The sequence below is a fragment of the Protopterus annectens genome, chromosome 12.part0 (assembly GCF_019279795.1).
Source record: "Protopterus annectens isolate FY-2018-M chromosome 12.part0, PAN1.0, whole genome shotgun sequence".
NCBI classification, from domain to species: domain Eukaryota; kingdom Metazoa; phylum Chordata; order Ceratodontiformes; family Protopteridae; genus Protopterus; species Protopterus annectens.
In genome coordinates, this window is record NC_056746.1 from 1,278,662,227 (window position 1) to 1,278,687,869 (window position 25,643).

The window sequence follows — 25,643 nt, forward strand, 5'->3', positions numbered from 1 at the left end:
TCCAGTGTGGCTCTTAATCAGTCCATTCATTTCCTACCTTCTTTCCTAACCCTCAGAACAAAGGGGAACGGATTCTGCACTCCTTAGATGTGCACAGACAACTTAGATTGTACTTGGACAGGACTAAACCTCAAAGGAAATCTGAACAGCTGCTGGTGGCATTTGCTGCAGAGACGGAGGGGAAAGCTGTTTCAAATCAAACCATTTCAAAATGGATAGGCCACTGCATTCATTTCTGCTATAAGCACCATGGAAAGCCTGTCCCACAGGGCATCAGACCCCATTCAACCAGGGCTTCATCAACCTCTACAGCCTTTCTCAGGGGCGTCCCTACAAGGGACATCCTAAAAGCTGCTACCTGGAGTTCTGTACATACTTTTACCAAGCATTATCATTTGCCAATTTTCTCTAAATCCAGAGCAGGATGTTCATCGTGTTACACTGCTGCAGTCACTACACTTGGGTTATCCTGCCGTCAGGCGGTCCCTTAGTCGGCCACAGTTCCAAAGTCTTGGTCCGGTGTCGGTTCCTGTCGCTTCTTCCCTGATGTCAGTGCGCCAGGGGTATACAAGATGCATCCAACGCCATTTTCTTCAGTCTTTCTTGCCACGCGGTGCCCGAAGCAGAAGCAGTTCGCAAGTGCCGGTCGGCTGACTCCTGAGATTTTTGAAGTCGAATTTCAGATCCGAAGTCTTCAATAAAGCTAAGTACCCCGTTGGGGAAACTTTTTTTCTTGCCTCTGACCAATGTCAGAAAAAGTTAATAATTGTATTTCTTGTGGGAAGCAAATACCCCATAAGGACTTCCACTCTTGCTGTATTCCATGCCTAGGCCCTGATCACGACGTCACTAGTTGTCGGTTTTGTGCTAGATTTAACAAACGCACTATAAAAAGACGTTTTGATTTTGCTTTGCACTACTTTGGCCGAAGGTTCAATTATACTATGCCGTCGGATCAACCAACGACTTCAATTCCGAAAAAAACACAAAGACAAGGATAAAGACAGGCATCTGAGGTCCAAAACCGACGACGAAACCTCTTCTAGGCCAGTCGCTGGTTCTCAGTGAGGCGCTTTCGCAGCCCCTGACACCCGCTACCTCAGAGCCACAGGTCGCCTCCGACTCCCACGTGGAGACGACTAGGCCTCTGGAAACTCAAGGTATTGGGCCTATGGAAACTAATCCCTCAGATGGGTCCGGAGCCGCTGAGCAGGCATCGGCTTTTGAGGGTGTTTTCAGACCTTCGCAACTTACCATTAAAGCAACAGCCAAGACAAAAGTACCATTAAAGACAAAGAAGCAAGTACAGCATTCTCCTGGACAGTCCTCCATGCCTAAGAAACAGATGCTTAAAATGGCCGAATACCTCTTTTCTTTAATCAGGGGTTCCCATCCCCCTCCTGAGAAAAGGCCTAGGCAGGATATTAACTATGATTTCTCTGATCAGGTTTCCATTTCCTCTGATTCCTCTTCAGACCAGGGATACTCTCTACCCCCCTATGAGGACTGTGCTGATGAAACTATCCCTTCAGCCTCTCCTCCTGAGGATTATTCTTTTGGGGAAACTTTACATACCATGAGGGAGCATTTCCATTGGGAAAGTCAGGATTATTCAGAATCCAAGAAAAGGCTCAGGGATTTCCTTTTATTGCCTCAGCACAGGCCCCTGGCTATTCTGCCTGTGCTACATATTGTGGATGGTGTGTTCTCTGAATCCAGCTTATCTCCTGATTCCTGATTCTTTGCCCCCCTGCACCAGCTAAGCCAGATAGGTATTATAGAGTCCCTGACTCTCACAAATTTCTTTATAAAAACCCTTCTGCTGATCCAGCTGATCCAGAAACTATTTCCCAGGGTCCAAAAGGGGTTAAGGCTTCCATTGCAAAAAATCCAGTACCCTCTGACAGAGATTCGAGAGCTTTGGATAGATTGGGGAAGAAAGTTTACACTTCTGCAACTTTAGCAATAAGGGCTTTAAATTGCCAGTTTCACATGCTTAAGTACCAGCAATATTTAATGGCTCAGTTAAAACAGAAAATGCTTGCAAGCTCAGAAGCTCCTGACTAAAGAAATGCAGGATTTATTGCATGCAGTTGAACAGGTGGGAAAACATACTCTGCAATGTGGTTTTGATTCTTTAGAGGCCTCTTGTAGAGCTGCAGTTACAGGTTCTATGATTCGAAGACTTGCTTGGTTAAAAGAACAGAGTTTACCTGATCATGTTAAGGCAAAATTATTGGATGCTCCTTTACAGCATGATACCTTGTTTGGTGTTAAGGCAGAAGAGGTGTTCAAGAAAATGGAGGATAAAGCTAAATCTATGCAAACAGTCAAGGATTTCGTACAGGTACAGCCACCTCGAATTAGCAGAAATTGGCCAACAAAGTATTGGTCCTTTCCAGTGTCAGACAGGCCACAAAGAGGCAGATACAGACGCCCAAGAGGCAGATCTCAACCCCAAGGCTCTAACAGACAACGACAGTGGGGCACCTCAACCCCAAAAGGGGGTGAGGACAAGTCTCAACCTTACAGGAAACAGTCCCAATGACTTCTCCCTTCATACGCCAAGCACTTCCATTTTGGCAGCCCCTTTAGCGGGAAAACTAGCACTTTTTTCCTCAAAACTGGCAATCCCCTAAGACAAATGGGTTCTGAATATTGTCTCAAGGTTACAGGTTCCACTTTCATACTTTACCAAGGCTAAAAGGAATGCCAGACCTGCCACAAAATCAATGGGCAGAGGCACAAAAACAAATTTCAGCCCTCATGGACATGAGAGCTATTCAAAAAGTACCACAACAGGAACAAGGACAAGGATTTTACTCGAGACTCTTCCTGGTCCCCAGAAAGGACAAGGCCTGGAGGCCCATACTAGACCTTTCAATTCTAAATACTTACCTGGATGTTCCGAAATTCAAAATGTTGACATTACAGCAGCTTCTACCCATGCTGGGCAAGAAGGCTTGGCTTGTTACTCTGGACCTCAAAGAGGCATACCTGCATGCCCCTATCAGACAATTACAGAAGATACCTCAGATTCAAAACTGGTACAATGCACTACCAATTCTCTGCACTGCCCTTTGGCTTATCTACTGCACCCAGGGTCTTTACAAAGTGCCTGGCACCAGTAATTGCATTTTGCAGACAAAAAGGAATTCAGATATATCCATACCTGGACAACTGCCTCATTCAAGCAGAGACGAAGGACATCCTTGTTACAGCATCTGGCGTTTGTAAAAAGGTTTCTAATTTCTCTAGGGTACACAGTAAACGAAAAGAAGTCAAAACTAGTGCCCTCACAACAGATTATATTCCTGGGTGCCAGCTTAAATAAAACGGCCCAGGTGGCTTATCTCACGCCAGACAAACAAGTTCAACTAACTCAATATTTTCAATTACTGGCAAAAAAGTCCCATCTCCCTGCAAGAAAAATTCTGCAGGCCCTGGGATTCATGGCATCCTGCATACTACTAATACCATATGCCAGACTGCATATGAGGAAATTACAATGGTACCTAAAAAGTGTTTGGACTAAACACTCACAGTTTAGAAGCAGTAATACCAATGATTCCCTGCCTACAACAGGAGTTTCGATGGTGGGCGCAGGCATGTCACCTAAACAAGGGTCAGCCTTTTACCCTACCCACAGCCAGGCAGACTCTAACAGATGCTTCAGATTACGCCTGGGGTGCACACATGACAGGAAAATGCATTCAGGGCCAGTGGACCACAGACCAGATGCATCTTCACATCAATCAAAAAGAGATGTTGGCTGTTCAAAATGCCCTAACAGCTTTCAAGGACCTTCTGCATCCAGGACCATTATAATTAAAGACAGACAACACCACAGTAATGTGGTACATAAACAAGCAAGGGGGCACTCATTCTTATCCCCTATGCAGGCAAGCCATGACCTTGTGGAACACAGCTCTAACTTATCAAGTTCATCTGCAAGCACAGTTCCTGCCAGGAAAGAAAAATACTCTGGCAGACTATCTCAGCAGAAATATCATGGACCCTCACGAATGGAAATTGAATCCACAAATCTTCAGCATGGTAATGCAAAAATGGGGATGCCCAGACATAGATCTTTTTGCCTCCTCACTGAATTGCCAACTACAAAAATTCTGCACAAGGACTTATCACACACAAGCATGGAAAGTGGATGCTCTCTCCTTCAGCTGGAAAAGCCTAAAAGTTTATGCCTTCCCACCATCTTCCTCTCAAAGGTACTCCTAAAAGCCAGACAAGAAAAATCTCAGATGATCCTGATTGCTTCAGACTGGCCACACCAGCAATGGTACCCAATCTTAAAGAGCTTAGCTCAAGGCCCACCATGGATTTTGCCTCAAATTCCACACCTTCTGACTCAACAAAACAATCAGATCCTGCAGGTCAGCTCAAAACCCTAAACCTGGCTGCATGGCAGATTCATTAGTCAAACAGGCAACACCTCTCTCTAAAGCTGTTATGGATGTCATTTTGGAGGCCAGGAGGCCTAGCACCAGGAAAGCTTACTCAGAAAAATGGAAGAGATTCTGCGCCTGGAACCAGGCTCAAAGCCTTGACCCTCTTGTCCCAAACATTCCTCAGATTTTACAATACTTAACTGAGATGCTGGACAAAGGCCTTTCCTTCTCATCAATTAAGATCCACGCCTCTGCCATTTCAGCACATTACAACACGGATCCTCCTTTTATTATCTCATCCCTTCCTAAAGCAGTACCTCAGAGGGGCTAAAAACATAATACTGCCCCAGAGAGCACCAACACCAACTTGGGACCTCAATTTCGTTTTGGAAAAACTGACCCTGCCACCTTTTGAGCCAGCCAATACAGCCGATCTAAAATTTTTATCATGGAAAACAGCTCTGCTCCTGGCAGTAACTTCAGCACGAACAAGTCTCAGAGCTACAGGCATTAATGGCAGTGGAACCTTTTATAATTTTTCATCAGGACAGGGTTTCTTTAAGGACAAACCCTACCTTTATGCCAAAGGTGGTATCTAGTGTGGCTCTTAACCAAACCATCCATTTGCCAACTTTTTATCCAAACCCCCAGAATAAATGGGAGAAACTTCTGCACTCTTTGGACATACACAGGCAGCTACGCTTCTACTTGGACAAAACAAAAGCTTTCAGGAAAACTGAGCAACTGTTTGTAGCATATGCTGCAGGATCACAGGGCAAGGCTATCTCAAAGCAGACTATATCCAAATGGATAGGACACTGTATTTGTTACTTCTACACACAGCATGGAAAATCATTCCCTAATAACATCAGGCCACATTCCACCAGAGCAACAGCCACTTCAACAGCCTTTCTCAGAGGAGTACCTACCAAGGAAATTTTGGAGGCTGCAACTTGGAGTTCAGTGCACACCTTTTCCAAGCATTACCACTTGCCTCTTTACTCTAAATCCAGAGCAGGATTTGCCACTGCAGTTCTACAGGGCCTCATAGCCAATCCTAACTCTTTATAGACCAGCCACCCAACCTTAGCTTTGGGATTCTACCCAAGTGTAATGACTGCAGCAGTGTAACACGATGAACATAGTACAGTTTTGTAACTACCATAAATGTAGATGTGAGTGTTCACACTGCTGCAGTCCAGGTTACCCTCCCTCCATCCCCTCTGAACTAGCTGGACTTGCACCTCAAATGTTGTATAGGATAGAAAGGTATTTGCTTGTACCTGAAGGTATTGTTTTTATTTTCTATGTATATTTTTTACTAGCAATATGTATTGCCTACCTACTTGGGGACACCTGACATCTGGGACAAGAAAAACTGAAGAAAATAGCGTTGGATGCATCTTGTATACCCCTGGCGCACTGACGTCCGGGAAGAAGCGACATCAACCGACGCCAGACCAAGACTTTGGAACTCTGGCCGACTACGGGACCGCCTGACAGCAGGATAACCCAAGTGTAATGACTGCAGCAGTGTGAACACTAGAACATCTACATTTATGGTAGGTACAAAACTGTACTTTTTGCCTCTGCAGTCTTGCAGGGCCTTATAGTTGGTCCTAATTCTGTTTAAATTCTTCCACCCAACCTTAGCTTTGGGAATCTACCCAAATGTAATGACTGCAACAGTGAAACACTTAAGAACACAGTACAGTTGTGTACACTTACCATAAATATAGATGTTCGAGTGTATTCACTGTTGCAGTTGTGGTTACCCACCTGCCAGCCCCCTTTCTTCTTTTAGCTATACCTGTACTCTCACTTACTATGCTCAAAAAGCTTTTTGGTCTATTTGCTTTTTTGTTGGAGGTATATCCTTGTGTTATAGATTTAATTGCTTCCCATTAGGGGCCACCTGACATCTGGGGCAAGAAAAACTGATGTAATGGCGCCGGTTGCGTGTTTTATACCCCTGCCGACCTGACGTCCTGGAAAGAAGGGACAGCAACCGACGCAGGACCCAAGAGTTGGTTAATCGGGCCGACTGAGGCTACTGCAAAGCAGATAACCCAAATGTAATGACTGCAACAGTGAATACACTCTAACATCTACATTTATGGTAAGTGTACACAACTGTACTTTGTGGCAGCCACCAGAAGGAGCTTGCTAAACAACGCCCCACTGTCCATCCCCTTAACAGAGATTCTAGGGCTTTGGACAGGTTTGGTAAGCTAGTGTATGCATCAGCGACATTTGTCCTGCAATTGCTTAACTACCTGGCACATTTCACCAGATTGCAGAGGGACTTGTAAAGGAACTCTCTAAAGCTGTCCCAGAGTCCATGTCCGCAGAGGAACAGAAGTCCTTTTCCGCACAAGTGGCCACCTACAATCGATTACAAATGTGTCCATGAGGTTAATCGTTCATCACTGCTCCATTTGATGGATCATCATTGCTTGGCCTAACAGTGAAAGACTATCTCCTGCCGTGAACAGGATGGAAAAAACTTGTCTGCCTTTAGAATGTTCGTGTTTCACTGTTGCAGTCATCACATTTGGGTCATCCCTGCCAGGGTAGCTCTCGGCCAGCCTGAATACTAGAGACTTAGTATTTCTGCGTCGGTTGATGTCGCTTCAGGACTGACAGGCCATCAGTGGTATAAAGTAAGGCAGCCGACGCCATTAAATCAGTCTTTCTTGCCATGGAGCCAGAAGCAGTTTGCATGAGTGCCCGTCGGCCACTACCTGAGTTTTCGTCTTCTGAATTGAAGTTGAAGTCTTCTAAAGCTAAATACCCTGTTGGGGATCCTTTGTTCTTGCACTAACCAATGTCAGAAAAATTAATTCTCTTGCCTGTGGAAAGCAAATGCCACACCAAGACTTCCATTCTTACTGCGTCACTTGTTTAACCCAAGACCACAACGTCCCCCATTGTCGCTTCTGTGCTTTGTTCAACACCAGAACTCTCAGTCATTGGGCTGTTATTGTAGCCAGATATTTTCGCTTACAGACCTCTAATTCCGATATGGCTTCGGTAAGCCATCCGACAGCAGATCTAGCGAAAAAAACGTAAAGATAAAGACAGACCGCACAGGTCCAAACCTACCATTGACGCTTCCATTAAGCTAGTCGTCAGTTCTCTGGTTTTCAGTGAGGCTCTCACAGCCCCTGATGCCCGCTTCTCTGGATTCGCAGGCCACTACCGAGACCCTTTCTGAGTCCTGTATGCCGCAAAACTCTTCGACAAAGAACCTGCGGTCGTCTCTACCTTGGATGGGTCTGGAGCCACTGAGCAGGCACCGGCTTCCGAGGAAGTCCTTCTCACTGCCGATTCTCGACACAAACCGATGCCTTCTTTCACGACTACCGTTCTTTCAAAAATGACAGTTTCTAAGGTCCAGGGTACGAACCACACCCAAGAAACCGACCCACTCTCAGGCCCCTGCTTCCTTGCCTCAGTCTCAAATGCTTAAAATGGCGGAAGACCTTATGCTGATCAGGGGAAGCCAAGCTACCCCCCCCCCCCCACAAAAGGAAAAGAGATCTGTCCCCTGTAGTTTTGTCTGAACAAGAGTCGGATTAAACTGATGCATCTGAATATGAAGACATGCAACTCCTCTCTACTTGTGAGGATTCTGATGCAGAGGATTCCATTCCTTTAGCCTCTCCCCCAGAGGATTTTTCCTTTGGGGAAACCCTGCATAACTTAAAGGAGCATTTCCAATGGGAGAGTCAAGACTACCCTCATTCTAAAAAGAGACTCTGGGAATTCCTAGATTTTCCACAGCACCAACCCTTGGCCATCCCCCCAGTCCTGGATGTTGTGGAGGATGTTTTCCTGGAATCCAGCTTGACTCCAGACACCCTCCCTCCTGCACCCAGAAAACCAGACAGTACTATAGAGTCCCTAACTCGCACAAATTTCTTTTTAAAAATCCTACTGCTGACCCTAACGTAATTTCTCAAGGGCATAAAGGAATTAAAGCAACCTCTGCTAAGAATCCCACCACCTCTCATATAGGGATTCCCGAGCACTGGACAGATGGGGTAAAAAAGTATACATCTCGGCTACAATTGCTATCAGGGCACAAAATTGTCAGTTCCATATGCTGAAGTTTCAGCAACATACCCTGGAACTCCTTAAACAAAAAATGGCTTGGGCAGAATCAAAAGAATTACAAGAGTTAACGCACACACCTTGCACTATGGTTTTGACGCTCTAGAAGCTTCTTGCAGGGCAGTAGACACTGGATCTATAATTAGAAGGCATGCATGGCTTAAGGAACAGCCCTCTGCCAGACCATGTCAGATCTAAATTGTTGGATGCCCCCTTGCACAAAGATAACTTATTTGGCATTAAGGCAGAAGAGGTCTTAAAGATGAAAAAAAAAAAAATCTATGCAAACATTTCTTGCAGGTCCAGCCACCTAGGTTCAGCAGTCATTGTCCCACCAAACATTGGTTCTTTCCTGCCACCAGTAAGCTGGTCCAGCCTAGACCCCAGGGAACCAGACCCCCCCAGACAGCAGCCACAGGGAGTGGAGAGATCTAAGCAACGGACTATCTCCACTTCGAAACCAGGGAGTTGTAAGCCACCGCCTTATGGTAAGAACTCACAATGACTCTCCTCTCCCACCCCCTACCTCTGTGCACCTTCTCTTATTCCTAGGAGGCAAACTCTCCTTTCATGCAAGCACCTGGGCCACCATTACCAACAACCACTGGATTCTGAACATAGTGTCTCGGGGATACAAATTTTCCTTCCAGACCCTTCCAACCCCAAAAGAGTTCCCAGATCTACCACCAAACCAGTGGGCAGAGGCTCAAAAGCAAATCCTTTTCCTGCTCACTCTATAAGGGCAGTAGAGCACATTCCAGCAGAACAGATAGGCCAAGGTTTCTACTCCAGACTTTTTCTGGTGCCCAGAAAAGAGAGCACCTGGCACCCCATCCTCGATCTATCCATTCTAAACACCATCCTGGTGATTCCAAAATGCTAACCCTCAACAGCTGCTTCCCATGCTCTCTAAGAACGCTTGGCTAGCCACCCTAGATTTAAAAGAGGTCTACCTCCACATTCCTATCGGAGAATCATGCAGGAAATATCTCCCTTTCAGGGCAGGATCTCAACATTTTCAGTTCTCTGCACTTCCCTTTGGCTTGCCTACTGCTCCCAGTGTTTTCACAAAATGTCTGGCTCCGGCCATTGCCTTTTGCAGATGAAGAAAAATTCAGATTTACCCATACTTAGACGACTGCCTTATTCAGGCAGACAGCCAGGAAAAGCTACTCAAACACCTGGCCTTTGTAAAGACTCTACTAACCTCCCTGGGGTACACAATCAATGAAAAGAAATCCAAACGGATGCCCACCCAAAGGATTATCTTCCTGGGAGCAAGTCTGAACACAGCATCCCAGATGGCATACCTTACATCAGAGAAACAAATTTTCCTGACAATCTACTTCTCTCAACTAGCAACCAGGCCCCAGCTGTCTGCAAGGAAGATCCTGCAAGCTCTGGGGTTCATGGCATCTTGCATACTACTCATTCCATATGCCAGACTGCATATGAGGAAACATCAGTGGTACTTGAAAAACCTTTGGTGTCAACACTCTCAAGACCTGGAAGTTCTTCTAACTATAATTCCTTGCCTCAGAAAATATTTTCTTTGGTGGGCAATAGCATGCTCCCACAACAAGGGACTACCTTTCTTACCACCCCCCTGCAGCCCAGACCCTCACCACAGACCCATCAGACTATGCTTGGGGTGCACACCGGGATGGCAGATGCATACAGGGTCACTGGAGCCCGCAGCAAATCCCTCTGCACATCGATCAAAAAGAGATGATGGCTGTGCAGCACTCCTTGATAGCCTTCAAGCTCCTCCTCTCTCCAGGGGCTCTCCTGATCAAAACGACACCACTGTGATGTGGTATATCAACAAGCAGGGAGGGACTCGCTCCTACCTGCTATGCAGGCTGGCCCGTGACCCTTTGGCACACAGCCTCTGCCATGCAACTACGGCTGTTAGCACAGTTCTACCAGGCTCTCTCAACTCTGTTGCATACCAATTAAGCAGAAATCTTCTGGACCCACACGAGCGGCAGCGCAGCAGAAGAACTTTCACCCTAATAACTCAGAAATGGGGCACACCGTAGGTTGACCTCCTTGCCTCCCACACCAACCGTCAACTCGGCAAATTCTGCACCAGGGAGCATCACTGCATGGCTAGGAAAGTGGATGCCCTGTCCTTCCCCTAGGGTCAGTCTATCTGTCTATGCCTTTCCTCCACTACCTCTCATCCCCAGGGTACTGCTCAAAATAAAGGAGGAAAAACCAAGGATCATTCTTATAGCTCCAGACTGGCCCTGGCAGCACTGGTACCCCTTGATGAGCAGCCTGTCCCCACTGCCCCTATGGCATCTTCCTCAGTTTCCAAACCTCCTTACCCAGAGGGAAGGGGAAGTCATGCATCCCCAATTGCAGACACTCAGTTTAGCAGCTTGGCTTATTCCCTAACCCCCAATCTGCCAACCTCCGTAAACAGATTCTAGATGTTATCCATGAGGCCAGACGCCCTAGCACCAGAAGGTCTTATGCTGACAAATGGAAAAAGTTCTGCACCTGGATCCAGGCTAAGGGAACTAATATGGCACCCTCCCTGTCATCCTGGATTACTTAGCTGACGTACTACACAGTGACCTCTTTCTCTTCTATAAAAATTCATGCCTCTGCTATTTCTGCTCATTTTCCCACTGAGCAGCCCCTTTTCCTCACACCCCTTAATCAAACAGTTCCTAAGAGGGGCCAGCAACTTGGGGCCACCCAGAAGGGCACCAACACCAGCTTGGGACCTTAACTTTGTACTGGAAAAACTCACCCAGCCCCCTTTCAAATCAGCTTCTTCTGCAAAATTTCTCTCCTGGAAAACAGCATTCCTTCTGACCATCACTTCAGCCAGAAGCATCTGTGAGCAACAAGCATTCATGGCTGTGGAACCCTTCATCTTCCATGCTGACAGGGTATCCCTCGGAACTAACCCATCCTTCATGCCCAAGGTGGTGTCCGTGTGGCGTTCAACCAATCCATTCATTTGCCCACTTTTTTTCCTAATCCACAGAACAAGGGGGAAAGGATTCTGCACTCTCTGGATGTGCACAGACAGCTCAGATTCTGTATAGACAGGACTAAATCCTTCAAAGTCTGATCAGTTGCTACAGAGGCAGAAGAGAAAGCCATCTCCAAACAAACCATCTCCAAATGGATAAGCACACTGCATCCACTTCTGCTACAAGCAATATGGAAAGCCTTCCCAAGGGGGTCAGGACACACTCCACCAGAGCACCCTCCACCAGGGACATCCTGGAGGCTGCCACCTGGATATCTGTTCACACTTTTACCAAGCATTACCACCTGCCTCTCCTCCAAATCCAGGGCAGGGTTTGCCTCTGCAGTCTTGCAAGGCATCCTAGCCAGCCCCTAGTTTCTTTGACTGCCTCAACCCATTTCCTCAGCTTTGGGAATCAACCCAAATGTGATGACTGCAACAGTGAAACACAAAGAACATAGTACAGTTGTGTACACTTACCATAAATGTAGATGTTGGAGTGTATTCACTGTTGCAGTCCTGGTTACCCTCCCTCCAGCCCCCTTTATTCTCTTTCCTTACAAGGGACTTGTTGGTATTTATTTTCCACTGGTGAGATTCTTCCACTAGAACTTAGCTTCTACTTGGGGGGGCTCCTGACAGGTTAGGGCAAGAAAAACTGACGTAATGGCGTTTGCTGCCTTACTTTATACTACTGATGACCTGGCGTCAGTCCTGAAGCAACAGCAACCGATGCAGAAATATTAAGTTTCTGGTATTCGGGCCGGCCGAGGACTACCCTGGCAGGGATAACCCAAATGTGATGACTGCAACGGTGAATACACTCCAACATCTACATTTATGGTAAGTGTACACAACTCTACTTTTTTCCTACCTGCAGAGACTTTTCTGTAGGAGTCAATGTGGCAGTAAGAAAATGTGGTTCAAAAATCTCTGGGGCCTTTCCAAGAATCACGTAGGGATTTTTCCCCCAGTGTCAGAGGAGAGAAAATTTACTACAGTGGCAGATGTTGCCCGTGAGGCAGAGGGGATCCGCAGAATCAAAGATGTTGAGATTCTTTCTCTGACAGATCCTTCATGCATTTCTGAAAGATACCTGACTGTCCTGCTCTGGAGGCAGTCAGTGTGTGTGTGGGGGGGGGGGGGTGCTTGTCTTTGCACCAAGAAGCCTGGATAGCCATGAGAAGTGATTCCTGGGTGGAAATGATTATATTCAGAGGATATTTAATTCCTTTTTTTACAAATTCCTGTAAAAACAAGGAAAATTCTTCCTGATGTCCACCCAGTCAGAGGGAGCTAGCAGCTTAAGAGATCAGAAAGGTGCTAGACAAAAGTCATCCAAGAGGTCTCTCCAGACCAAACAGTATCTGGAATTTACTCGAGGCTTTTTTATTGCCAAAAAGATGGAAACTGAGACCTATCTTAGATCTCAGTTATCTGAACCAGTTTTGGAATTAATTCAAATTCCAGATCACGATTCAGCCCATTCTGCCTCTACTTCAGAAGGATGACTGGATGTGCTCAGTCTATCTTCAAAATGCATACTGTCGCATCAAAATGAACAGGCACTCTTGAAGGGATTGACGCTCCCAATTGGGAGTCGGCCATTATCAGTTCAAAGCCCTGCTCTTTGGTCTCGCCACAGTCCCCAGGGTGTTCATCAGATGTGTGTCAGTGGTATCAGCTCACCTAAGACTGCGTGGATTCAGAGTGTTTCCTTATTTAGATGACTGGCTTATTACCACACTGACTAGGCATCAGCTTTTAAAAGCCAGAGACTATTTACTCCAGTGGTCACTCTCGCTGGGGATCACCATCAATATGCAGAAATCACAACTTCAACCAGTTCAAGCCTTGGAATTCATAGGAGCTTTTTTGGACATAGTCAATTCTGTAGCTCTGCTACCTCAAAAGAGAGTTCTTACTTTAGAGACACGCATCAAGCATTCTCGCATCAAACATTCTTTTTCTTCCTTCTTCCCTGGCAAAACTGGTCCTCAAAGCTCTAAGGTTGATGGATGCTGCAATAACTTTAATTTCCAGTGTCACCGCATGATAATTCTTCAATGGACTGATGCAATACAGTGGTCCTTTTATCATCATCCATTAAAACATCTGGTAAAATTGTTTCAGGCTTTCAGAAAGTCTTTTTAGTGGTTGTACTTCAAGGAGGTTGATCAAGGTCGTTCCTTTATCCTTGCTTCCCCCAGCGTCACATTGACTACAGGTGCCTCTTTTTGGGTGGGGGGTATTACTTGAGACGGACTGTTCAAGGCATGGTGGTCCCCTCGAGACCAATTTGCATATCAGTGTCCTAGAGATGAGAGCAGTGCTTCTATCATTGCAGGCCTTTCAGAGCTTTCTCCCTGTAGGGACTATTGCAGTACAAACAGACATGTCAGAGTCTGGTACATCGACAAACTGGGGAACCAGTTCCTACCCCCCTTTGTTAAGAAGAAATGAGGGTATGGCAATGGGCGATCTGGTCTTTTTGGTCGGTGATGGATTTGGCAACCATTATTAAGGGTCTTTCATTGCACTCTGGGGGTTTGGGCATTTTTGGCCTGGGGTTAGGTAATGTTAATAATGGCTCTGGTGTTCAGGATCCCACTCAGGATTGTAGATCATCTTTTATGAAGTTGACTAAAAATCTTATTACACTAAGGAAAAATGTTTGGCATCTTGGGTTGTTTCAGGCATACCAACGAAGCAAAATTGCCCCAGGGGGTTTAAGAATAAGGTTGTAACTTTTGGTTGCTGAACCAGATGACTGTCTTTTGGCCCAATGGTCTGAGGTACAACAACAGGCCTCTATGACTTTTGTTAATATATTGAAAAACCATTACGAGAGGAAGGTGGAGAAACAAATTACTCAGGTCTTGAGTTTAAGCAAAGGATTTAATGAGTTTTCATCACTCCCATGTTATAATATTTGTATTGACAAACTTGACAAAGATCTGTTGGAATTAGATTCTGCGTCGAAGGAAAGAAAAATCAAAAAGTTTACTCGTGATGTGGGAGATTGACAGGGGCAAGCTCTTTGAGGTGCGTCCCAGGGTCAAATTTATCACACCTGTCCAAGCCCCCAAGAAATCTAGAGTCTCGACCTAGGTCTATGCTCAAGAAAAGAGATGGGGAGTCTGCAACTTCTGGGGTGAATCATCATCGAACACAGACTGGGAGGATAGCCACACCAGAGTTTCACCAGTTCCCAAGAGGAACAATTTAGAGCACAATTTGGTGGAGGGGATCCCTTTAGGCACAGATCTCAGAGGTGTGTGTGTGTGTGTGTGTGTGTGTGTGTGTGTGTGTGTGTGTGTGTGTGTGTGTGTGGGGGGGGTAGGAAACACAAGACCTCATGGATCTTGGGGTGATTCTTCAGAATATGACCAAAATTTGAATGTTGAAGTGAACAATGCACACACTATATCTTCTGTCACATTTAATGAACAACAACTTCAGGTTCTAAATAAAGGTTTGGGTTTTGTGCTAGGTTTTTGTGTTCCGGAGCATCATTTTGCACAAGATGATGTCAATTTTTGCCATACCCTTAACTTAAGATTGTTCTTTCATAACTTGGAAGGGAAAAAGGTAGATAATCTGGCCTTGGAACTTTTCGATTTAGACCATCACAGTTCAAGCCACCAGTGTCACCCATTGTACAGTCTTTTCAAAATTAGGTTCTCAAAGATTTACATCTGAATTTGAGCAAGTATAATATTATTAGGGATAATCTTAATCAGCAAGAAATGTCATGCTTTGAACATCTTATTAAGAATCATGACATTGCCATTTTGCCGGCGGACAAGGGTGGAGCAGTGGTGGTTCAGAATTGGGTGGATTATGAGGCAGAGCGACAACTATCTAATGGATTTCATTATAAGGCAATGTCTCTTGACCCAACCAGTAAGTTTGAACAAGGCATTGATAAATTTTTGGATCTAGCAAAAGAGGATGGTATCATTACCCATGATACCTGTTATCACCTCAAGGTCAATCACCCTAGACAACAATACATTTACTTTTTGCCCAAGATCCATAAGGATCCCAATAGGCCGCCTGGTCAACCAATTGTCTCTGGCAGAGGCTCCTTGACTGAGCCATTGTCGAAATTTCTTACACAATATCTTAAACCTTTGCTACCCTTGATACGGGTGAGGATACAGAACACCACACAGTTTCTTGCCATCATATCAGATATGCAGCTGGAACTGGACTGGCTCTTATGTACTTTGAACGTCACCTCCTTGTATACTAGTATCCCCCATTGGGCAGGACTCCCTGCTTTGCAATATTTACTTGATCGGGCGAATATGTACAAACCAGGTTTTAACACTCTTCTGGTTTGTATGGCTGAATTGGTACTCAACCCACAATGTCTTTTATTTCAAAGACAAGTGTTTCTGGCAGATCCAAGGTACTGCTATGGGGGCCTCTCTTGCCCCTATATATGCGGACCTATTTATGGCTTACATGGAGGAGCAATTGATTTATGATATTAACCATAATATCTTTATGAATGAATTAGATATTTGGAGGAGATATCTTGATGACTGTTGGTTGGTGTGGAGAGCGGATGAGGCATTTCTTTTTGAAATATTTGAATTCCAATAAGTGGGGTGTGGAATTTAACTTGTAATAGATCGAAAATCCCTTTCCTGGATGTGCCTATTAAGAGAACTGAATCAGGCACTTTGGAGAGTGAGGTATTTAGAAAGTTTCCTCAGTTCAACACCCTACTTTGCCACAAGCTTCCACCCACATGTCATCAGGAATATCCCCAAATCACAATTTCTTCGTATCAGGAGAATTTGCCCTGATTTCTCCACGTATGCCTACCATCGACGAGCATTAACAGCCAGATTTCAGAACAGGGGATATCAAGCAGGTGACATTATCAGGGCCAGTCAGTTTGCTAATCAACAAGATAGGTCACAGTTGTTATCATACCATCCTAAGTGTACAGACCAACCTCAGGAGCCTAGATTGGTCACTACTTATGGCAGAAACACTAGGAGTTTCATGAATATTATTCAAAGACATTGGTACTTGTTACAGTCAGATGATACACTAAATTTTATTGAGGATCAGTGTTCTTATTCCTTTTGGAAGGGGCGGTCATTGGGTTCCTTATTCAGTCATTATAAAAGGGTGTACTACCATTTTCCTAATCCCCCCACTCAAACTACAGTAACTGGGCAACTTTTGCTAGGTTGTCATCCGTGTGCGCACTGCTTATATTGTCCAAGGGTGCTCAAGTCAGATAGTTTTACTTCTCATAATTCTCCACGTCTATAATGTTTCCTTTTTTGCTAAGCGCAGTACCAGTTGGGTTATTTATTTAGTCCAATGTAGCTGTCAGGCATTTTATGTGGGACAGACTTCCCGACCCTTTAAATGAAGGGTCGGTGAACATTTAAGTGATATCAGAAACAAAATAGTTTCGAGTTCCTTATATAAACACATACTTAAACATCCCACAGGGATTTTTAGCTTCATGGTCATTGACCGTATCAGGTTCAAGAGCACTGAGGTTCATGTATCACATGAATTATTAACAATAAAGAAAAAATGTGGATTGTTAAATTGGAAGCTCTATTCTCACCTGGGTTGAATGACCAATTTTGAATGGTTTTGCAATGGATCATTATTTATATATTTACTATTGGATTCCTGTACACACAGATATTTTGTGATATTTGAATATTTTGTTGCATATTATTTTTTAGTTTTGTAATATATTTTTATCCACTAGAGGGCGCTATTACATTGCATATAAATGCATGTGAATGAATCACATGAATTATTAACAATAAAGAAAAAATGTGGATTGTTAAATTGGAAGCTCTATTCTCACCTGGGTTGAATGACCAATTTTGAATGGTTTTGCAATGGATCATTATTTATATATTTACTATTGGATTCCTGTACACACAGATATTTTGTGATATTTGAATATTTTGTTGCATATTATTTTTTAGTTTTGTAATATATTTTTATCCACTAGAGGGCGCCATTACATTGCATATAAATGCATGTGAATGAATAGTCTTCATTTGATTTTTTTTTTGTGGTGTGGTTGCTGAAGAAGGCTTTTGCCAAAACCGGTCTGACCTCACTGGGCTAATTTTTTATTCAGTCTTCATGGAATAAAATATTCCTTTGCCAGAAGGCTACACTGGAAAAACTGTGTACTGGCTTTTTCTTTTTTACTGTTCTGTTGCTATGGTATAGCCGTGCACCCAGCCACACGTGCAGGTATTTTGTTTGCAATGGGCGATCTCATCCAACTGCTTTTTTATAGCAATGCACATACCGGGGAAAACCAGTGTTCATGTGGACAAAATCATTAGGACCATCCCCTGCCTCATGAGTGCCCTCTCAACCAGTCGGTGGCATACATGATCTTCCACAGATTGGGTCAGTCTTGCTGCAACCTATTTCCATGTCTTTTCAACAACAGATGTAGCAGGTTCTTTTCCCTTATCTCACCTCTGGGACCATCACCGATAACCTGCTCTGGTTCGTGTTTGGCCGTCCAGTCTCCTTTATGCTTACCCTCCCATACCTCTCATCCCCAAGATTCTTCAGAAAGCACTTTGGTTGAAGAGCACTGTAATCCTCATTGCTTTTTTCTGGCCTCGCCAGATCTGGTTCACCTTCCTTTGGTTTCACTTAGTATGTCCTCCTTGGACACTGGACCTCAGTCCAGACCTCCTATCTCCCCTGTCAGGGCAGATTCACCCAGACATTGCATGTCTTGAGTTGACCACATGATTTCTCCAGTTCCAGTGATGGCTAGACGTGCCAGGCTTTCCTCCCCAGTTCAAAAGTTCCTAGTCTATGCTCATAAACCTTCGACTAGGAGAGTTTACAAATGTAAATGGAAAAGATTTTCCTTCTGGGCTTATCAGAGAGAGAGTTAGATCCTTTTACTGACCCACTTCCAGCTGTTCTAGATTTCCTTGCCTCAATTTTTCAAGGAGGAGCAAGTTTTTCTGCTGTTAAAGTTCAGTTAGCAGCCATCTCGAACGATCACTTCGGAGATGATGCTTCCCCTTTAGCATCATTATGTATGGCCTTTCTTAAAGGTAACGACGGCTCACACCGGATACACAAAAGACGTTTTATTGATGTAATACATTGAAGCTTGTAAGCGCTTTCGTCCCTTATTAAACTTTGTGAAGGAACTTCATCAGACAAGCACAAGTAAAATAAAACCGCATTTAAATAATAAAATATTCATTACATCATTTCCTCTAGTGTGTTTAAAGGGAAATGGTATCTAAATACAAAAAGCTTGCGGATTAAGGTTATACCTATAAAAAATAATAAATAAATAGAAAATCGACACAGGACACCCTTTTTCACCAACAAATTTGTTAAAGACAATCAACAGTGACATCCTATTAGACATTCCCAATATTCTGTTCTATAGGAGAAATGTCTCCGTGTTTTGCAAACAGTCTCATGTCGAAATGTTACATAAAACGTAATGTCAAATAAATAGGTAATATTAAATAAAAATTCATATTGAGTAAAAAAATAAATTGTCATATAAAAATATATTGTCAAATAATAAGTATTGTCATGTGGAAAATATAGCAAATACAGATCAGTGGGTCAAGTCTAGAAGGTGACAGTAACATCCTGCACAGTAGTCTGTAAGGTCACAGTGTTTGATAATTTAAAGTGTTATCTATTCAAAGCCTTTAATTTCAAAAGGCTAGTGATAGATAAACATTCATTCAGGCCTGATCAGTGAGTGGAATCAAGCTGAATCTGCCAACATAATTCTGCATTTTCTAACAGATAAGGCCATGCACCTCCTCTTGTCATCCCCTTTGGGAAAAGCACTGTACCCATGACCTCTACCCATGAACTTCCACATAGGCAGTAGCCTACTAAACACCGAAAGTGTGATAAGAGACCTTGGGACACAGGTGGACAGTAGTCTCTCCTTTGATAATCACATCGCCACAATAGTCAAGAAATCCTTCTACGTGGCACACCTCATCACAAAGGGGTTCATCTCCAGAAAAAAAGTGGTCATTGTTCCTCTCTCCTTATCCCTCATCAGACCCATTATATAGAGTACAACACTCCATTTGGCATGTACCTCGCAAGACATCTACAACACTAGAAAGGCCACAGAAATGCCCCACTAAGAGGATTACCAGCCTGAAACAGATGCCATACACAGACCGTCTCAAAAAACTCAAACTGTACTTCGTCACTTATTGCCTACTCAGAGGCAACCTCTGCCTAACGTACAAAGCCATGTCGAACCCAGATCTGTTGGACATGCTACACTTAAAAAAAACCCAATTCCTCTGAGCCACATGCTCCAGGGACCTAAACCTTGCCACCACAATAAACAGAACATGCTGGAGGAATAGATTCCTGTCCCAGAGACTTCCCATGCTCTGGAACAGATTTACCCATTCATGTCAAGCAAAGCTCCTTATTAGCCCTCTTTTAGAAGAATCTTGACAATTGGATGGGAAATAGGAAATTCACCCCCGGGATCACTTCTGTGGCTCTTCTAGACAGGGGTGCAGGAAAATAACTTTCCTGGGTGGCAAAAGCCAGGGAACTTTTTTGGCTAGCCTTATATAGGCCCCAGGGCATATAGCCTGGTACCTACCTACCTATGAACTTATAAAAGCTCTCTTTTGGGGGAAAGGTTTGTGTATTTTTGCTTTCTTGCACTTTGTGTTTTATTGCCTTCTTCTATTTTGTATATTATGGTTCAATTTGTTTACAATGTGTTTAGTTGTATTCTGTTTTTAATTGCATATTTAAACTATGAGAGAGACCACAGCTGTGTCTCTTGTGAGTTGCATAGAAATTAATTTGTTCCCCACCCTGGTGCTGTTGTGCTTTTAAAGTCTATCTTTCTAGTTGCCTGCCCCTTATTTTAATTTGACCACATATCTCCTTCCCTCTCCTCTTTCATTGACTATTGAGAGTAAGCTCAAAAATATAATTTTGTGAAGTATCTTCCCTTCAGCTGTTTAAATTTATTTGTCATCCCACTGTATTCCATAGAACCAGAATGCAAATTGCCCACCCCTTCCTGTCTTACTGATGATCATCGTGTTACACTGCTGCAGTCATCACACTTGGGGTTATCCTGCCGTCAGGCGGTCCCGCAGTCGGCCCTAGTTCCAAAGTCTTGGTCCAGCGTCGGTTGCTGTCGCTTCTTCCCTGACGTCAGTGTGCCAGGGGTATATAAGAGGCATCCAACTCCATTTTCTTCAGTCTTTCTTGCCGTGCGGTGCCCGAAGCAGAAGCAGTTCGCAAGTGCCGGTCGGCCGGCTCCTGAGATTTTCAAATCGAATTTCAGACCTAAGTCTTCAATAAAGCCAAGTACCCCATTGAGGAACCTTCTCTTGCCTCAGTCCGATGTCAGAAAAAGTTAACAATTGCACTTCTTGTGGGAAGCAAATACCTCATAAGGACTTTCATTCTTACTGTATTCTTTGCCTAGGCCCAGACCACGACTTCGCAGGTTGTCGGTTTTGTGCTAGGCTTAATAAACGAACTATCAAACGTCTGTTCGATTTCGCCCAACATTACTTTGGTAGGAAATTTAATTGTACCATGCCGTCGGAGCAACCGACGACAGGCATGCATAAAAAATGCAAGGATAAGGATAGGCAGCCTAGCTGTTTTAAAATTAGTACCTCTTCACTTGGCTAAATCTTAAGTTACCTCCCTCTTTCATATCTAGCTTCTTAGTGCTCCCAGCATCTCTTAGGATATTAACCTATTTTTCCATTTTACCTTTAAAGTCTGCAACATCTTCTCCAAGACCACCAGTTATTGGAAAGCCCACATTCTGTCTCTCAGTAGTCCTCTTGGGATTAGTTCTTCTGTTTTGCTCTTGGTGAGAGAAGGGGCATAGGAACAGTATTTCCTGAATCACTGGAAGGCCTAATAACTGCTTCTTATGTGCCAGTTTGCTCCTTAGCTCATCAGAATCAAAATATAAGCATAAATTCCAGAGTGCATACATTCCTGACTGTTTCTGCTTGGGAAGGGAGTTTCTGCTTGATCTTCCTGATTGGTCTGGTTGCTGTTCAAGGCATCTACCAGGAAAAGGCTACAACAAGCTTACCTACCCTTACATCATTTGGGATAAGACTGTGGATCACCAAACAGGCTGTGGCCTGCTTCTCATCTTGGGACTGGTGTTACTGTTGCCTCTAATGAGAGAAGAAGCAAAGGAACATTGTATCCCAGGAGAGTGAAGCTGTGAACACCTGTAGTAGCTGGGTAGTAGCCATTCAGATGACTCCTATCTTTTCATCATTCTTGACAAGCTAATTCTTTCTCAGTAAGTACTGCTTGATTTGCTTCTAACTTGACTAGTTGCGTAAATACTTTATCCATAAGTCATCAGACTCTACTTATTAGTTTACCCACAAATGTTTGGCAGTGCCCTGTATAGCCACAAACACCTTGAGTTGAAACTTTTCCTGTAAAAACACCATTGAAATTTTACCAGTAACCTAGTTGCACATAGGGCAACTAGTTTGCACTGACAAGCACTGCCTCCAAAGTTACAAACTGAATACTTCTTACATTACTTTTTATTCTCACTCCAACTGTCTAATCAATGAAAAAGGGTATATTGCCATGGATATGAACTTTCCTCCTATCTCTGTTACCAGCTTGGTGGATATGGGCATCCTGAGGCAATGTAGAAATTGCCTCATGTTTACTGACAACAAGTTAATTCTCAAACTGGCATGGTATGTGACATGTATTTACACAATGTCACTGGATGCAAATTCTCACACAAAAGCACCCCTAATGTCAGTAAGGTTGCCTGTAGTACACTTGATGCACCCATCATACACAATTCAAAGCAGACACATAGACCCATATATGCTGAGGTACTTAAATGTAACCTTCATAAACCCCAAAGACCTCCTAGATGAAGTGCAAATAACAGTCATCAGCCCCGAATGCACTCTTTGAGAACAACACCCGCATCAACACATATAGCCACATTGCATGGAGCCTCTACTTCTATTCCTGTAAGGCAAGCCACCACAGTGTGAGACACTGATGTCCCTTTCAGCACGCTGAGTAAGAATAAACTCAGGGTCAGTTGCTTATCGGGGGCCAGGATCCCCCACATTATGCATGTACGCACTCGGGTCATTGGACCACAAGTACCATTATGACTCGTAGTCCATGTGGATTTAAATTACCTGAGAAGTACCTCCCTAGACTATATGAAGAGAGACTTCACGGATATTTTGGAATGCGTGTCTTAGCCTGGTATGAGCCTAGCACTGAGCAGTATTTTACCTTCTCCAAGGATGATGCCACTATATGAACAAAAGATGACACGACTATAATAATTGGTCTAATTTCTAGTGTCATTCTAAGGGGGTGCAATATTTGTCAGCATGGAAGGAGATGGTCAACAGGCCATGCTACTTCGCCGGGGATGGTCAGAACCTCTCCCTTCTAGGCTTTTGAATATTAGCTAAAGCATCATCCTCCCCCATAATGCCATTTTTTTAGGCAATGCCAAACTGAAAGTACTTCTGACATTGCAAATGGAAACCAAGAAAATCTAAAGGTGATACTGCTCAATGCTAGAAATCTAAATAAAAAACTCCACTCCCTAAAAGCTCTCGTTTAGTTACTGAGACCTGTTTTAAAGCCATGTAGAGCACATTGACAGTGCAAGGTTATAATGCTTTCCACACATTTAGATCAGCTACTACACAGACAAGGAAGTAAAGGTGGAGGTGTCTTGATTTACATAAAAAATAAATCTATCTCAAGGCTGGCCAAACAGGACAATGCATTTGAGCTTCTTCATGTTCAAATCACCGCAGACAAAATCCAGTACCACTCCTTGCAAAGCTATATGAAAAGTATACCATATATTTAAACTTAATGGAACACTCACCATCCAACCCAATACGATATTTACGGGTGACTTTAATTACTCCACTATTAACTGGGAATCCTATACGACACCAAATGTATAGCAACAGAGATTCCTGGATTTGATAAACACAAACTCCCTGGACCAGGTTGTCAATACACCAACAAGGGGTGCATCCATACTGGCTCTAGCCCTCACTAGCACAGGAGTGTGTTACCTTCTAGTTGATGTCTTCTCTGGTAAGGTCAGACCACAGTATGGTCTCCTTTGAAGTAAAAATAAAACCTGGAACCTCAGCTAACACTTATATTCAGGAACTGCTCTAAGGCTAACTTCCTACTAATAATTGATAACCTGACAAAATTTCATGCCCCCCCATAAACCCTGAGAACTCTACTGCCTGTGCAGAACTGTTCACGGAAACTGTGTACAGGTATGTTAATAGCTGCGTAGAGACAGCCATACCCACCAAGTAGTAGTACAGAACTGAAAAAAAAAAAAAGCCACCTTTGTGGAATCACATCAGTAGGCTGTAATAGTAGAAGGAAGAAAATCATGGCAAAAATTAGGAGGTGCAGCACCCAGCAGGATAAAAAACATTTGCATCAAACTGAACAAAACAACTCCGAGCACAAATAGTCTACCAAAGCCAAATTTTAGGTAAATTTGGCCTCCCAGGCCATGGACAACCACAAGGCATTCTTTAGCTATGTCCACAACCTCAAAGGCAGTATACAGTTGTGTGCAGTGCTCATTGTAAATGGAGCCGCTTATACTGAGCCAGAACATGTAGCAAACTTAATAGCCGATAAATTAATCTCCACCTTTACCCCTCTCTCTCTAGCAACCTTCCCTCAAGAAATACGATCAAATATTACGCTACCCTGCTGTCTAGGGAACGGGTCCTTATGCCCTCTCTAAGGCCAAGAACACTGCATCAACAGGCCAAGACAGTATCCCAGGATGGCTTTTAAATAACATGAAACGTGATCTGTCAGGCCTTCTGGAATTGCTATTTAACTGTAGCCCTCAAACAGGCTTCTTGCCTCATAAATGGAGAACAGCAGCAGTCATCCCTCTGCACAAAGGTGGGCCATCTACAGACCCTGGAAACCTCAGATCTAGAAGTATCACTAGCCTCGTATGCAAAGTCATAGAAAAAAATTATCGTGGGAATGATCAGTGGCATATGAAACCTCCAGACACTGAACCCAACCCAGTTTGGTTTCCTCAGAGTGGTCATGCCTAGTCAACTGGTGGAATGCTTTGAGAAGGGCACCAAAGCAACAGATGAGGGTATAATGGTTCACACTGCCTACCTTGACATGGCCAAGGCATTTGACACAATATCTCACTCGAGCATTGTTGACAAACTTGAGGTTAGATACAAACCTTTCTGCCACAGGGTAGCCATCTGGCTCTCAGACAGGACCCAGGAAGTTAGAATTGGAGAGCCCACATCTACAAAGAGGCCAGTTGCAACGTACGTCCCTTAGGGATTGGTCCAGGGATCACTCCTTTTTGGCATTTACTTCTTTGAAGTCAAGGCCAATGTCAATGGCCTCTGGCTGACTAACTTTGCAGATAATTGCAAGTTAGGAGCTGTCATGGAATTGCTCACAGACACAAATCTTCTCCAATAAGAGTTGACATAGACAAACAGCTGGTTTCAGACCCATGGACTAAAACTAAATGCCAGGAAATGCATAATAGTATCTTTCAAGAAGTCCTCCACCCTTGGAAACTATCATATTGACAACACATGACAGAGTTGACCCAATAGTCAGGGACTTAGAGAACACACACAGAAGTTTAGTCTTTGACCATCACATGTCACAGTAGTGAGGAAATCATTCTATGTCATGCAACTTATAAATGAAGGTATGGCATCTAGATCCAAAGACTACATTGTTCACTGTATTCAGCATTCATCAGACCTATCATTGAGTGCAATGCCCCATTTGGTATGAACCTATCTAGGTATCTAGCAGTTGGAATGTCCACAGAGGTTCTTCACTATAAGAATACATGGCATACGTAACATGTCCTGTGAACACCGCCTCTAGGCACCATCTATTCTGTCTGCTAAAGACTGTTGATGGGAGATCTATGCCTGGTATACAAGGCATTGTCAGACCCCCACGCTGTTGGACCTCCTGCATATCTGCAAAAAAAATAAACAAGAGCAGAATTACTTGTCCCAAAGACT

The 25,643-nt window shown here is 43.9% G+C and overlaps 1 protein-coding gene across 1 annotated transcript in view; it reads left to right on the plus strand.

Annotated features, from left to right (window-relative positions):
• HM13 (histocompatibility minor 13) overlaps positions 1 to 25,643 on the plus strand; it is a 669,462-nt gene that overhangs the window by 204,760 nt on the left and 439,059 nt on the right. The gene's annotated exons all lie outside the window — the stretch shown is intronic.